Source organism: Borostomias antarcticus (assembly GCF_949987555.1).
Source record: "Borostomias antarcticus genome assembly, chromosome: 25".
In the NCBI taxonomy this organism is placed as follows: domain Eukaryota; kingdom Metazoa; phylum Chordata; class Actinopteri; order Stomiiformes; family Stomiidae; genus Borostomias; species Borostomias antarcticus.
Genome location: NC_140258.1, coordinates 10,371,235 through 10,380,605, shown reverse-complemented (window position 1 = coordinate 10,380,605; position 9,371 = coordinate 10,371,235).

The following is a 9,371-nucleotide window of genomic DNA, read 5'->3' as shown; positions in this document are numbered from 1 at the left end:
CACACACACACACACACAATCTGAGCACACATTAACAGAGAGACAGACGACTCATAATCTTACACGCCCACTCGCACACACACACACACACACACACACAAACACACACACACACACACAAACACACACACAAACACACACACACACGCAGGGAGGAGAAGTGGGGGTTATTAGAGCATAATAATAGAAAATGGATTTTTCTTGTTTCCCTTTTATCCCAGAACAGGCTTTGAGTTCAAGAGCTATTCCAGTACATACATGTGCCTGATCTCCACCTGAATGGGCCTTCCTCCAGGAGGGGTCAGACCTAGTAACACGGGGTCAAGACAACAACCTGACCCTGGACACTAGCAAGACAAACGGGATGATTCTGGACTGAAGGAGTGGAGGAGAAAAGAAGACACCCCCCCTGGTCAGAGCCCCTCCCATCGTATCCTTTGTCCTGCGGTCACCAATTGTCCGGCAGTTATGTAATGTTCTCTGTACCTCTGCTGATCTAGTCCAATCTCCTGAAGCCTATGGCATGTTAAGTGGCTGTGGGAGCAAAGATGCACAGAGGAAGTGTGTGTGTGTGTGTGTGTGTGTGTGTGTGTGTGTGTGTGTGTGTGTGTGTGTGTGTGTGTGTGTGTCTATGTGCAAATGTATGAGCTGCTCTCTGGTTGGCTCAAAGTCAACCTGCCTCACTCTGATGGATTGTGCATAGAGCTAGTCCTTATCAGTATTCAAGCATGTGTTAAGTGTGTGTGTGTGTGTGTGTGTGTGTGTGTGTGTTCCTACCAGACCCACCCAAACTTACGTCACCCCAGCACAGACAGCATGAGGAAGTGGCTATTCATAGCCTGAACGCGCACACACACACACACACACACACACACACACACACACACACACACTAACACACACACACACACACAGTCGTCTCCATGTACCCCACCCTTCCTACGCGGGACATCCTCTAAGACGTTGATTGGCTGTGACCCTGAATGTGCCTTCCCATCCACCGAAAATCACTGATCTGATCGTTTCTCCTCTCTTTAAATTTCTGACCCCCCTTCAAATTTCTCCCACACTCCACTCCATCTTTCCTCCTCTCTTTAAACTTCTCCCACACTCCTCTGCAAGTAGTCGTCCCAGTCCAGACCTGGCTACGGTTTAGGGCAGCCTTGCTTCCTCACTCTCCCCAAATTACAAACTTTGAGATCACATATCCTAGGTAAGCTCCTTCGTTTTAACCTGTGCTTCAGCGGACTCCGTGAAAATGGACTATGGTTCTGTCAGTCAGCCAGTAGAGGGCGCCCTTTCTCCACGATTTACAAGGGGAATGCACTTATATAGCGCTTTTCCACCTTAGCGGCACTCAAAGCGCGTTACAAGATGTGAGGCCAAGTCTTTAGTCTCACTAGACCGTCCTGCCACGTCGTTTAGGAGGGGATAACAACATGTAACGACTTGATTTGTTGATGTTATCTATATTTATGATCTTTCTGTATATTATGTGGTGTGTTAGACCTATGTTACATGCTTTGTTATGCTCAATAAAGCAAGTTCTATCATCAAGAGGTGACAAATGAAGGATTTTAACAGCATAGACAGAGTATAATCCCCAACTCCTACCTACATTCAACGGTACATGTGTGTGTGTGTTTTCTTATTACACTGATATTGGATGCATGTATCTTTAATGGTATTTGTGAATAAATGCGGTAAAATATCAATAAAATCAACTGCTCAGCTCATACTTCATCTGTGTGTGTGTGTGTGTGTGTGGGTGTGTGTGTGTGTGTGTGTGTGAGAGAGAGAGAGAGAGAGAGAAGGGGATGTTGTTGTATCACTGTATCTTGGCAGTTGAAGCACTACCAGCTGTTGATGCCTCATTATAGTTCAGGGGATTTTCATTGAGGAAGTTAGACCATGACCAGGTTCATGTACAGGGAGGCTGAAATGAACCGGATTTCTGGAGTCAAACATGGTTCACTTGTTACACACACACACACACACACACACACACACACGCGGCTCTGAATGTGCGTGTGCGTGCATGCGCATATGTGTGTGTACTGTATGTGTGCGCGTGCATGTGTGTGCATGCGTGAGCCTCCATTTCACTGCTTTACTTATTTTCAGCACTATTACTTTCACTTCCATGTTTTCTTTCTCAGAAAACAAAACTAGCTAAAGTTTCAATGACACATGACAGAAACCAAGCAATCCACCCCGAGACCTACACACAAACACACTTCCTACCCTTTTTTCTGCAGACAGCAGCAAACATGACATAAACAAGTGGCATTACGCTCATATAAACGTTTGTAACTCTGTGAGTGATGTCGTGCCACTAGAATGGATGGATATCTTATCTTTACATACAGTATGTTTGTCCTTTCTTAGACTCTACTGTGTGGCTGGCTATGGGAGAAAGCACATCATTTATTTCAGAGTGAGGTGTATCAACAGATCTCCAGGTGAATGAGGAGTGTGAAAGTGATATTCATCACAGTTTCACATTCCACTGTGAAACTCTTCCCTGGAGCCGACGGTGTACCTCACACTCCAATCTCTGGATCCAGTTGAAGACACAACACATGCACATGTTGTGTGTTCACACTCAAGAGAAAGCAAATTCCCTGTCACACAGTAACCTACAAGAAAGTAATAGAAGTAATAGTAGACATAAGCATACCTGAACCCCCAGTACACCTGTGTTTAAAAAAAGCTATAACCTATGAATATGACTTAGAAAAGTACAACTTTGTGCGGGTCACTACTTTACTGTATTATTGTATATTTACTGTACTTCCCTGTCCAAGTCAGTGCTTCTGTATTTATGGTGCTGGTGGTTGTGCACCTATAAAGTACAGTACAGGTTGTGACTGCCAACACCCATAAATCCACACTCACATTATGCACACTAAGCCACCAACACAAAGGCAAACAATATCAATCACTGTAATATAATTGTTTTGCTAGCACTTGATCTAAACATCATAGCATAATCACAGACTGATATCCCATGATACGTTTTGTTTCAAAACGAGATAAATAAATATTTTACATTTGCATTTTATTATTTTATTATTAACTATTTCTGTCATCAAATTTTAAGTTAAAACACTGTATTTCTTTAAACCAATCACAATTGTTTTGGGGCGGTGCTAAGCTTGATTTTTTTCAACAGTGCCCTTGCCAAATAGTGTCGGGAGATTGAATCTGATTGGAGCCGGGAGAAATAGCCGTCGCCAATGAGAGACTGATGCCAAAACCCTACATCCTGTGATTCATCCTGCTTATGCCAAAACCCTACATCCTGTGATTCATCCTGCTTATGCCAAAACCCTACATCCTGAGTCAGACGACCCAAACCCGAACCCTTACCAAAGACCCACATCTATACTGCAGGAACTCACTGGTCTAATACTAACCCTACCTCTCCCCAAAAAAGTGTAACTCAACTGATACTTTGCCATCGTTGAGACTCAGCGACGTTAACATATGTCACACTGCCTGAACACTCTTCACTCCCTATCCAGCCACACTGCATTATCACGGTGGAGATTATACAGACAGGCAACACAAATCCATTTGCTGTCACTTTTTATCATATTTTAATACAGCAGGCTTGCTGGAAATGAGGCTTCACACACGTTCTACAAATAGAAATCATGAATATTCATAGAATTTAGAAAACACAGGAAGGGAGCACACAGATATAGCCCTCCCCCCCCCCACACACACACACACTCACATACTCACATTGAGGGGAGAGAGACAGATAGTATACCTGCATGTCTCTCAAAGAGCATGATCATACTGTATGCAGGTGTCTGATTAAGAGAGAGCGAGAAAGAGAGAGAACGAGAAAGAGAGAAAGAGAGAGAAACAGGGAGAATGAGGCGAGGGAGTGGAAAGGCAGGAGAAAAAGAAGAAAAAAAAACGGTCACAATATGTGCAGAAAGAGATGCATTATTTAGAGTACATCAGAGAGTGGTGCATGCACATACTTAGGATATACATGTGAATAGTGTACAGTATACAGTACAGCGTACGTTTCACAGTTCTACTAAATAGAAAACACCATTTTACTGGATAGGCCTTTCCACATATCTGCATTTTGGATTCAAGTATTGAAAGTGCTCAAACACATTCTGGTGCATACTGAAATGATACTGGCCTACAGGAAAATGAAATAGTGGGCCAGTTTGTTGCAATGCACCGTCCTACGGTACGAGAACACAGGACACTGGTTAACACACCAATCCTGAACTTAAAAAGTTAACAAATAGAAAAAGAGGCACTTAAGACACACATACACACACACACACACACACACACAGTACATACAGTATATATTGTGAAAATACACACACATATATACAGACACACACACATTTTAATACTTGAGCCTATGTTATCACACGTCACGATTTACCTGATAACTTATTATTACAATTATCTCAGGATAGCCTGACTAAAAGTACAAAATGCAATGCAGCCTGTAATTCACCTGTATCACCAGCCTGTAATTCACCTGTATCACCAGCCTGTAATTCACCTGTATCACCAGCCTGTAATTCACCTGTATCACCAGCCTGTAATTCACCTGTATCACCAGCCTGTAATTCACCTGTATCACCAGCCTGTAATTCATCTCTATCACCAGCCTGTAATTCACCTGTATCACCAGCCTGTAATTCACCTGTATCACCAGGCTGTAATTCACCTGTATCACCAGGCTGTAATTCACCTGTATCACCAGCCTGTAATTCACCTGTATCACCAGCCTGTAATTCACCTGTATCACCAGGCTGTAATTCACCTCTATCACCAGCCTGTAATTCACCTGTATCACCAGCCTGTAATTCACCTGTATCACCAGCCTGTAATTCACCTGTATCACCAGCCTGTAATTCACCTGTATCACCAGCCTGTAATTCACCTGTATCACCAGCCTGTAATTCACCTGTATCACCAGCCTGTAATTCACCTGTATCACCAGCCTGTAATTCACCTCTATCACCAGCCTGTAATTCACCTGTATCACCAGCCTGTAATTCACCTCTATCACCAGCCTGTAATTCACCTGTATCACCAGCCTGTAATTCACCTGTATCACCAGCCTGTAATTCAGCTCTATCACCAGCCTGTAATTCACCTGTATCACCAGCCTGTAATTCACCTGTATCACCAGCCTGTAATTCACCTGTATCACCAGCCTGTAATTCACCTCTATCACCAGGCTCAACGGCAAAGAGGAAGATCAGCTCTGGAAGCAGCCAGGAAGTCATTGAGCACGCATATTCATGAAGCCGGTCAGGTATGCAGTAAAATGTCCCTAACCACTGATACAGTGTCAGAAATATCATCTTCACTCCTTTGAGGTGTGTCCTAGATCTGTGAACTACCTCCAGGGTCTCATGTACTGTAGGAAGACCAAGAATGTCAAGGGCGCAAGATTCCACCCAAAAGCCATCCATTCACAGTAATATTTATTCCACTCATATCCAATCAGATTGCTTGTTTCAAAGGTAAAAACCAATCACACCGAACGTTGTAACACTACTCTATAACCCCACATCAGTGTATTTGCTGTGTGCGGTGTATCTGTACAGGGTACTTGTAAGAGTGAACACGGATTAACGTTTCAGATTGTGCCTGCTACTTAGCTCAGCTACTACATACATATTTCAGTCCATGAATAGAAAAAAATGTGTCAAAGGACAGTATTGCTACTAATGAATACCCCTCCCTCAGTCCCTCCCTCCCTCCATCCCTCCCTCACTCCCTCCCTCCCTCCCTCCCTCGCCCCGACACCCCTGTCCCGCCCCCAGCCCTTCAGGTCCTACAGTGGTACAGTTTCGATATACTCCCCTCCCCTCTCTGTTGACCCCTCCCTCGATGCTCTGGCCCCGCCCTTGGCCCCCCTCCCCTCTGCCCCCCCTCCCGCCCCGCTCCCTGCCGAGTCCCGCTGCGCCGTCGGACCGCCGACGGGCTCCCCGACCTTCCTCTCTTTCTCCGCCGCGGGCGGCGCCCTGCTGGCTCCTCCCCCAGCCCCGGGCCTCTTGGGCGGCGGGCCCCAGAGGAAGGCGGCGGGCGGCCGGTAGTGCTGGCGCGCGTAGCGGAGGAGGCGGCGGCGCTGGGCGGGCAGGCGGACGGTGTAAACGTAGTACTCCAGGGCGCTGTGCCGCATGTTGGGTAGGGTGGCGTCGCACAGGGACTCCTCCAGGAACAGACGCACCAGGGGGGGCTTGAAGGACTCGAAGCCCAGCTCGCCCAGAGACTTGAGGATGCGCGTGATCCGCAGGTAGTTGTGCTGGGATCTGGGGGGGGGGGTCGGGAGGAGAGAGAGGGGGGGGGGAGGCGGAGAGAGAGGAGGGGGAGAGAGAGTGGCAGTTAGAATAGGCTGAGTGTGTATGTGGAGAGGGGTGCAGATAATGTGTGTGTGTGTGTGTGTGTGTGTGTGTGTGTGTGTGTGTGTGTGTGTGTGTGTGTGTGTGTGTGTGTGTGTGTGTGTGTGCGTGTGTGCGTGTGTGTGCGCACGAGCGCAACTCACTCGTTGAGGTGCTGGAAGCGTTCCTGCCAGTTGGCGCCTCGGGCGACGTTCCCGCTCTTATCCAGGAGTTTGATCCCATAGAAGTCCAGCATGAGAGCGTACGCCAGCAGAAACCTGCGCTTGGCTTCCCGACTGCTTTGGAATTCCTATTCAGATGCGGCACACATGACATTCAGACGCTCGATGCGGTGAGAAGCCATTCTAAGTCAGACAAACATGGTCCTGCACCAGCCTGGACATTACTGTACTGTACATACGGTTAATGTATTTTTCTTACTGTACTGTATGTTCAACAGTTCAAAGCATATATTACACGTTGGGACGAGAATTAGGGAAACATAACAATGCATCATGCATCATTGTAGCAGGTGAGTGGGTGAAGGAGCTGTATAGTATGTAGCTCTAACAATGCCAGCGTCAGTTCGATAGCATCTAGAGCCGTTATCTCAAACTGTGTCATGGTTGTGGTCATTCTGCGGTCCTCACCTTCATCTCCTCCTGAGTCAGCTCTTGAGCATGGAAGTTAAGCCCTTGTTCTCTTAGTGGGAAAAGCCTGCAGCACATAGAATGATACTGTAAATACGGTAACAAATGATATCCTCAATTTTTTCTGACACTCCTCATAGTGTCTTCTCACTCTGTCTGTCCTTTGTCCTTCTCTTTCTCACTTAACCCCTTGCTTTCTTACTCACTGATGTCTCTCATTATGCGGGGCGGCTGTAGCTCAGTTGGTAGAGCGGGTCATTCAATGATCGAAGGGTCAGTGGTTCGAATCCCAGCTCTGACTGTCCACATGTCGAAGTGTCCTTGAGCAAGACACCTAACCCCAAATTGCTCCCAATGAGCAGGTTAGCACCTTGCATGGCAGCTACCGTGAATGAGAGGCCATTGTAAAGCGCTTTGAGTGCCACTAAGGTAAAGTGCTATATATAAGTGCAGTCCATTTATCATTTATTACTTGTACTGTAGTCTGACGACTTCGCTGACATAACATAAGGGACTGCGTATACCAGACACATAGTAGCGCAGTCCTGAAAGGGGCTACATGTCCACCATGGTTTTGAGGTGATTGTTTGGTTTTGCAAGAAGATTTTGAGGTTTGGTGAATGTAGATTGAAAACTGGGTTTTGTGCTTACAGTGTTGACAGTGTTGATGCGTCGTAGCGATTGGGAAAACTGTAACTTGGTTACTGTAAAGAGGGGTGGCAGCCACCAGTCTGCAAGCGCTCATGACTGTTTAGACTGACACTAACTTCTCCCTCTTCGTCGTGCGGGTTAGGTGGTGTGTCCTCTCCCCCCCCAGGCTCGGGGCCGAGGGGCTATCCTTTTACCACCCCGAGCCTGGGTGAGGGGTCACCCGGGCTATATATCCGGGCACACCTCCAGGAGCCATGTCACCGTTTCATCATCCAAAACCGTCAGGCCACACGGTTGAAAAACGGGAGTTAACGGGCGAATGTTAGAGCTCGGCAGACGAAGCACGGCGGCGCTCGTAAAGTAGGCCTACGGCTCCCTCGTGCAGCATTAGCAGTTATACTGTAGAGGTAGCAGGCGGTGATAACAGAACGTGGGCGGTAGGGAAGGATGGATGGGCGAACTAAACGTTTACCCTTCGGGAATCGGTAGAGATCCACATCGGCTTCCGAGCGAGAGCAGAACTGCGGTTTTGTTTCAGCTTTTGCGATCGCCTTTTGTGAGCATTCTCCAACACTTTTACACCCCTCGCCCCGAACCCTGACCGAACCGTGACCATTCCGTTTTCCCGCCTGAACGTAATCAAATAATTTGACTTGAACACCTAAACGTATTTTACTTTACTAATTTTCCACAATTATTCATGTTCTGTTTTCCGGGCAACCATAATGCTGATATTCATTGTCATGGAGACCCCAGTTCAAATAGAAGATCAGGTTGGACATAAATACCCACACACTCACCTCAACAGAAAAATGACAAACGGATCAAATGTCAACACTAAACTATTCACACTTGCACAGACACCAAACACACAAACACACAGGATTCTCACCACTGTATGTAGGTGTGATTGTGCTCCAATTTGTCATAGTCTCCTCTCCACGTGGTCAGGATCTCCTCTATGTAAATACCTGGACATACACAGCAGGGAGCCACACATTGGTCAGGATCTCCTCTATGTAAATACCTGGACATACACAGCAGGGGGCCACACATTGTTTACACCTCTTGATGGACACACTGTACTCATTTTGTGTTTAGACAAGGGTAACCACTGACACAATTTAGGCCACGGATTACACAGGCCTGTGTGTGTGTGTGTGTGTGTGTGTGTGTGTGTGTGTGTGTGTGTGTGTGTGTGTGTGTGTGTGTGTGTGTGTGTGTCTGACTGGAGGCCAATGTTTAAACACCAGATCAGTTCCTAATCCTCTGGCCTCCTCTGCTCAAACATGAGCCTGGGCCAATCAAAACTCACTAAGCTGGGGTCACATGTCTCTCGGCTGTCTGAGTCATGGTGTGTGTTTGTGTGTGTGTGTGTGTGTGTGTGTGTGTGTGTGTGTGTGTGTGTGTGTGTGTGTGTGTGTGTGTGTGTGTGTGTGTGTGCTCACCATCTGGTACTAGAGGAATCTTGTTTAGATAGAAGCGAAGGTTGCGATACACATTGGGTTGTCGAGACTCCTTGTAATTCTACAGAGAAAGCAGAGTAGTGTCAGTAAAAAGTGTGTGCGTGTGTATGTGTGTGTATGTGTGTGTGCATGTGTGTGTGTGTGTGTGTGTGTGTGTGTGTGTGTGTGTGTGTGTGTGTGTGTGTGTGTGTGTGTGCGTGGGGGGAGGGGTTAAAGTCCCA